The sequence below is a fragment of the Lepidochelys kempii genome, chromosome 10 (assembly GCF_965140265.1).
Source record: "Lepidochelys kempii isolate rLepKem1 chromosome 10, rLepKem1.hap2, whole genome shotgun sequence".
In the NCBI taxonomy this organism is placed as follows: domain Eukaryota; kingdom Metazoa; phylum Chordata; order Testudines; family Cheloniidae; genus Lepidochelys; species Lepidochelys kempii.
The window spans coordinates 79,011,608-79,019,155 of NC_133265.1; the positions used below are offsets into that span (position 1 = coordinate 79,011,608).

General features: G+C 46.8%; 1 protein-coding gene across 1 annotated transcript in view; it reads right to left on the reverse strand.

Moving 5' to 3' along the window:
- DPP8 (dipeptidyl peptidase 8) overlaps nucleotides 1-798 on the reverse strand; it is a 46,295-nt gene extending 45,497 nt beyond the window's left edge. Inside the window, exon 1 of the mRNA XM_073304357.1 lies at nucleotides 778-798. The gene's annotated coding sequence lies outside the window, so the exon portion shown is untranslated. The remainder of the gene's footprint in view (nucleotides 1-777) is intronic.
- Between the last annotated feature and the right edge of the window lie 6,750 nt (nucleotides 799-7,548).

A 7,548-nucleotide genomic window follows, 5' to 3' on the forward strand; every position in this document is an offset into this window, starting at 1 on the left:
AGTGAGCTGTAGCTCACGAAAGCTTATTCTCAAATAAATTGGTTAGTCTCTAAGGTGCCACAAGTACTCCTTTTCTTTTTGCGAATACAGACTAACACGGCTGCTACTCTGAAACTTGAGAAAGGGACAGATAATGAGACAAATATCATATTGCCGCTGTAATTCCATGGTACACCCACATCTTGAATACTGCATGCAGATGGGGTTGCCCCATTTCAAAAAAAGATACATTGGAATTGGAAAAGGGCAACAACGATTATGGGTATGATTAATCTCTCCTCATATGGAAGCCGTTCCAGGCTGCGACTTTTCAGCTTGGAAAAGAGACGACTTAACCTCTGAGGATAGGACAAGAAGCAATAGGCTTAAATTGCAGCAAGGGTGGTTCAGGTTGGACACTAGGAAAAACTTCCTGTCAGAGTGGTTAAGCACTGGAATAAATTGCCTAGGGAGGTTGTGGAATCTCTCCATCATGGGGAATTTTTTAAGAGCAGGTTGGACAAACACCTGTTAGGGATGATCTAGATAATACTTAGATTTGCCTTGAGTGCAGGGGACTGGACTAGGTGACCTCTCGAGGTCCCTTCCAGTTCTATGATTCTATGACTAAGGGAGGATATATGATAGAGGTCTATAAAATCATGACTGGTGAGGAGAAAGTAAATAAGGAAGTGTTATTTACACCTTCTCATAACACAAGAACTAGGGGTAACCAAATGCAATTAATAGGCAGCAGGTTTAAAACAAAGAAAAGGAAGTATTTTTCACACCACGTACCATCAACCTGTGGAGCTCATTGCCAGGGGATGTTGTGAAGGCCAAAACTATAACAGTGTTCAAAAAAAGAACTCGATAAGTTCCATGGAGGATAGGTCCATCATGGCTATTAGCCAGGATGGGCAGGGATGGTGTCCTGTCCCTAGCCTCTGTTTGCCCAGAAGTTAGGAATGGGTGACAGGGGATGAATCACTTGATGATGTCCAGTTCTGTTCATTTCCTCTGAAGCACCTGGCATTGACCACTGTTGGAAGACAGGATATTGGGTTAGATGGACCTTTGGTCTGACCCAGTATGGCGGTTCTTATGGAGTCAATTCAAAAATATCTGGCGGTCTGGCTTTGGCCTGTAGCCCACCTACTGACTACCCCTGCCTTACGGTATCTTTGGGGACCAATGGGTTGCTATAGGATTGTGTAGTAGCCCCTGTAGGAAGGTTACTGCCACTACCACTCCAGCAACTACAACAGGGGCATTAGTTAGGGAAGGGGCGTAGTACGCTGGAGCTTGTAAACAACTTGGGAACAGCACAGCCCCCGGGGTAGTTAGTCAAACTAGGTTTTCCAGAAACTTCACCAAAGGAAGAGCTTTTGGTATAAAAAGATGAGCTTGAGCTGACACAGGGTGTTCATTTTCATCCAGCCAACAGCAGGATTGTCCCACGGGGTTCCCCAGATCTTGCAGACGGTTGAAAAGTCTTTGCTTAATAGGGCCCATAAGACTGATAGGTGACCGCTGGTAAGCTTTTAGCAGGCATATAGAACAATTATTGTCTTTAAATAAATGTACTTTGCTGAGAAAGAGCTTGTAGGCAACCATAAAAAGAGCACGTCCAGATGCTGGTCTGTCAGCAGACTGGCTTGCTGGGGGATACTCAGTGTAAGACAGGGAGCTGAGCAGACTTCAACCCCCCATTCAGAAGGGAGTGAGGCAAAGGTCCTGGTTCAGAGACAGGTGACAGCTGGAGACCGGATGAGGCATTCCTGGAGCAGCCCACAGGGAGGAGACGGAGGTGCAGTTACCTGAAACTGTGACACTCACCATCTACTTTGCTCCACAGCTTCAGAATTTTGTGGGGCCTTTTCCCCACCCCCTCCTCCTAATTGATGGGAATTTCACTGCTTAATCAACAATGGCTTTAAGAATCTGCTTAGTTTCCATCCCTCCCAGCTGTCCCATGCAAACCAACTATTTTTAGTCCTAATAAACTTGTACCTTAGGAGTTAAATGGTGCATATTTGGGAGCTGTAAAAAAAAAAAAAAAAAAAAAAAGTCCATTCCTAATCATATGATTTGATGCCAAATAAGACTACAAATCTCAACCCATCCTGAACTGTGGAGCTGCTACCAATATCCTTCTATTTAATGAATTAATGAGATCAGATATGCTAAATTCCTAAGCAAGGTCAAAAGAAAACATTACATGTGGTACACCTCAACTCAAGAGCCTTGGTCCCATCTGCTGTTGATTTTTGCACCCTTTGCATTGTCAGTAAACAACAGAAACGTAACATTTGACCTTACTACAATATAGCTATTTTTCTTTGAACAGGATTAAACAAAGAGAGAAAGAATTAAAGTAAACCCAAATTGTGCTATTATTCCATGACTTCCATGCACTCTCCCCGTCTCGGAGCACTGGGAGAGGCTGATCATGTCACACATAAAGGATGTCAACACAATGTCGTATATGCTGGCAGTGTTTAGAGCAAGTCACACAGGGCACTTGCCTCACTGTGTTTAATTTTAAACTGAGGTGTGTTTGTGTGTTTCCTTTCATGCTGGTGTTTCTTTGAATAGCTGATGGGATTGTAAAGCAGACTGGGGAACCTAGAAGTCTAATCTAACTGTCACCAGCCACCAAATAGTTTGCTTTCAGGACATCCCAGAATTAAAATGTTCTGCAGTCCATTAGGTCCCTGTCTTGCACATGGATCTGTGCAGGTGCACCGCACATACCTGCAAGGATTCACATCATGTCAACTGGGCTCTATACAGGCACAGGTATACACCTGTGCGGATCTCACTGCAAGATTGGAGCCTTCATTTGTATGATGAATAGATCTGGAAATGGCCCAAGAGAAATTCAACTGACAGAGAAATTATTCTCATAAAAAAAAAAAAAAAAAAAGTTAACTTCAGGGTTAAAAACACGTCTGTTTTCAGACACACGGAGATTGTCCGTTGGGTGGAAACCAGAATCACTATTCACCATGACAGCTCTGTAGAAATAGTAACAAATGTATGCATTGTGAGCCCAGTCCAAAGCCTCTTGAGCCTTTCCATTGACTTCAATGGGTACTTGTGACATACCAGGGTGCAACTGAGACCAGTGAGGGGCAGTATCACCCCTGCCCTACAACACCTTGCTGAAGTAGCTCCCACCTGGGCCACTCACAAACAGCCTTCCAGCATGCAAGCCCCATGTTGAGCATCTGTGTGTAACAACAGCCTGACAACCACACTTGAGTTACACTCTGGCTCTCATCAGCCTTGGTTATACTGGAAGGTGAACCCAATACACTCCCAGTCCTGGATTCCCCCCCAGAAATGTATGCCTTGTATGCCCAGCCCTCCGCTGAACAGTCCAAATATATGACATCTGTTACTCCTTTAAGGGAATAATATACACCAGCTTACCACCCTAATGGAGTTACTCAGACACTTTAATTTAAAACACACCAGATTAGATAAAACAAGTTTATTAACGACAAAGGTTTTGAGTACAAGTAATGAGGCATAAAAGTCAGAAATGGTTACAATAAAGATAAAAATGCTTTCCAGCACCTACCTTAACAAAACTACATTAGATTCAAAGCAGCATCTCACCACATGCTTACAACAGCATTACTGACCGAACGTTCAGGTCAGGACCCCTCCCCCAGAGTCCAACAGCTGATTCTTTGGTCTTCTCAGGTGTGGAGAGTGATATGGGCAGGGGGAGTGTCAAGGTTCCTCCCCCACTCTGAACTCTAGGGTACAGATGTGGGGACCTGCATGAAAAACCTCCTAAGCTTATCTTTACCAGCTTAGGTCAAAACTTCCCCAAGGTACAAAATATTCCACCCTTTGTCCTTGGACTGGCCGCTACCACCACCAAACTAATATTGGTTACTGGGGAAAAGCTGTTTGGACGCGTCCTTCCCCCCAAAATACTTCCCAAAACCTTGCACCCCACTTCCTGGACAAGGTTTGGTAAAAAGCCTCACCAATTTGCCTAGGTGACTACAGACCCAGACCCTTGGATCTTAAGAACAATGAACAATCCTCCCAACACTTGCACCCCCCCTTTCCTGGGAAATGTTGGATAAAAAGCCTCACCAATTTGCATAGGTGACCACAGACCCAAACCCTTGGATCTGAGAACAATGAAAAAGCATTCAGTTTTTTACAAGAAGACTTTTAATAAAAATAGAAGTAAATAGAAATAAAGAAATCCCCCCTGTAAAATCAGGATGGTAGATATCTTACAGGGTAATTAGATTCAAAAACATAGAGAACCCCTCTAGGCAAAACCTTAAGTTACAAAAAAGATACACAGACAGAAATAGTTATTCTATTCAGCACAATTCTTTTCTCAGCCGTTTAAAGAAATCATAATCTAACACATACCTAGCTAGATTACTTACTAAAAGTTCTAAGACTCCATTCCTGGTCTATCCCCGGTAAAGACCAGCATATAGACAGACACAGACCCTTTGTTTCTCTCCCTCCTCCCAGCTTTTGAAAGTATCTTGTCTCCTCATTGGTCATTTTGGTCAGGTGCCAGCGAGGTTACCTTTAGCTTCTTAACCCTTTACAGGTGAGAGGAGCTTTCCCCTGGCCAGGAGGGATTTCAAAGGGGTTTACCCTTCCCTTTATATTTATGACAGGGAGAGAGAGAGGGGTCTTGGGCTGTTTGCCCCTCCTTTTTATAGTTTCAGTCCCAGTCTGAAAAGCATTTCCAGCTGAGAAGCAAGAGACAGGGAGTCTGGTGAAGGAAGGAGACCTCATGCTGTTTCTTCACTAAGATGCAGATTTCTTTGTCTCTGGGATCAAGGAAATCTGAGGGTCCTTGTTGTCCTGACAATCTTTTCAATGATTTATCATTGGGAAGCAACTGTCAGCATTCAGGGATGCTAGCCTCAGCTGTCTTCAAGCCAGTGGACAGCCTGTGTCCCAGGGGGAAACACTGATCATCTCAGCTAACAGTGGGTGGCCTTCTCTAGCTAGGAAGGACAAAGATCCAACCCACAGCACTGTCTGAAACTCAGGAGGACATGGTGTTTGTGCCCTCAAGACACTGCTGAGCCTCAGAGGATTCAGACTCCTCAGTCAGGATCTGTATAATTTTATCCACAAAGTGGCACTAACGTACTTCACCGGGAGGAAAATTAACTCCACAGCTATGTGGCTGCCACCAGGTTTAACCAGGCTATCAACTCCCTGGAGTGGCTCCTCTAAGGGCTGCTGCAGGGAAGATGGAGAAGTCTCTCTCCACCTCCAGCATAGCGACAGCTTCAGAAAGGCCAAATGTGGCAACTCGGTCTCAAGTGACAGCACTCAAACTGCATTCCTCCCCCTTCATCCACCACTCTACATCCCTAGACAGAGGTGACCTATCCAGGTGAAACAAGGGGAGAGGTCAGGCAGGAACCATTGTACTGATGGGCAAGGACATAAATATCACAATGAAGAGAATGGCCTTTAACGGAGCAGCATGTTGGTCCAAGATGAGTAGGGAACTCTCTACCACCCTGTTCCAGGCACGGTCATGGAATCATAGAAATGGAAGGGACCTTGAGAGGTCATCTAGTTCAGTCCCCTGCACTCATGGCAGGACTAATTATCTAGACCATTCCTGACAGGTGTGCGTCTAACCTGCTCTTAAAAATCTCCCACGATGGAGATTCCACAACCTCCCTAGGCAATTTATTCCAGTGCTTAACCACCCCGACAGGAAGTTTTTCCTAATGTCCAACCTAAACCGCTCTTGCTGCGATTTAAGTCTATTGCTTCTTGTCCTATCCTCAGAGGTTAAGAAAAACAATTTTTCTTCCTCCTCCTTGTAACAACCTTTTACATACTTGAAAACTGTTATGTCCCCTCTCAGTCTTCTCTTTTCCAGACTAAAGAAACCCAATTTTTTCAGTCTTTTCCCACATAGGTCATGTTTTCTGGACCTTTAATCATTTTTATTGCTCTTCTCTGGACTCTTTCTAATTTGTCCACATTCTTCCTGAAATGTGGCGCCCAGAATTGGACACAATACTCCAGCTGAAACCTAATCAGAGCAGAGTAGAGCAGAAGAATTACTTCCTTGTCTTGCTTACAACACTCCTGCTAATACAAAAAAAGCAAACAACATTCTGGAATGTAACAGTGTTACACAGTTGACTGATATTTAACTTGTGGCTCACTATGACCCCCAGATCCCGCTCTGCAGTACTCCTACCTAGGCAGTCATTTCCCATTTTGTGTGTGTGCGCAACTGATTGTTCCTTCCTAAATGAAGTACTTTGCATTTGTCCTTATTGAATTTCCTCCTATTTACATCAGACCATTTCTCCAGTTTGTCCAGATCATTTTGAATTTTAATCCTATCCTCCAAAGCACTTGCAACCCCTCCCAGCTTGGTATCATCCGCAAACTTTATAAGTATACTCTGTGCCATTAGTCTAAATCGTTAATGAAGCTATTGAACAGACCCAGAACTGATCTCTGCGGGACCCCACTCCCTTTATGCCCTTCCAGCCTGACTGTGAACCACTGATAACTGCTCTCAGGGAATGGTTTTCCAACCAGTTATGCACTCACCTTATAGTAGCTCCATCTAGGTTGCATTTCCCTAGTTTGCTTCTGAGCAGGTCATGCAAGACAGTACCAAAAGCTTTACTGTCAAAAGCTGTCACCAAAGCCAGAAAGGGGAACCAAAAATCACGTGGTATAGTCCCATGGTGGCCACATAGTGCCGAGCGGGGCCAGAATGGCGCTCTGCACAGACACCCAGCACCACTGGCCTCAGCCACTTCAGAACCAGAGCAGCCAGAAACCTCATCAATCCAATTAGCCTCCTCCCGGGGCACCAGTGCCATCAATGCAACAGATGTGGTGCACCCCTTGTCCCTGCTTCACTAAACACCGGCGCAGTCCATAGCTCCCACGCATCGGTGCTGCAATCCCTAGCCTGGCTGCACCAAGCCCTACTGCACTGCCTAGCCCCGCTGCACCATGCACCGGTGCTACCCATGACCCCGCTGCACCATGCACCGGTGCATTGCCTAACCTGCGGCACCATGCACCGGTGCTACCCAGGGCCCGGCTGCACCACGCACGGCCTAGCCTAGCTGCACCACGCACCGCCTAGCCTAGCTGCACCACGCACCGGTGCTACCCAGGGCCCCGCTGCACCACGCACGGCCTAGCCTAGCTGCACCATGCACCAGTGCTACCCAGGGCCCCGCTGCACCACGCACGGCCTAGCCTAGCTGCACCATGCACCAGTGCTACCCATGGCCCCGCTGCACCATGCACCGGTGCATTACCTAACCTGCGGCACCATGCACCGGTGCTACCCAGGGCCCCGCTGCACCACGCACGGCCTGCCCTCGCCTAGCTGCACCATGCACCGGTGCTACCCAGGGTCCAGCCGCAGCCTACGCAGCCCAGGACGTACCAAGCCCCCGCCCGGGCCCAGCCCCACGGGGCACCCCACTGCCGGAGGCGGGCGGGAGGAGACAGCGGCAGGGCGCGTGCGCAGGGGCCCGGGCGCTCGCTCGCTCCGCCCCACGT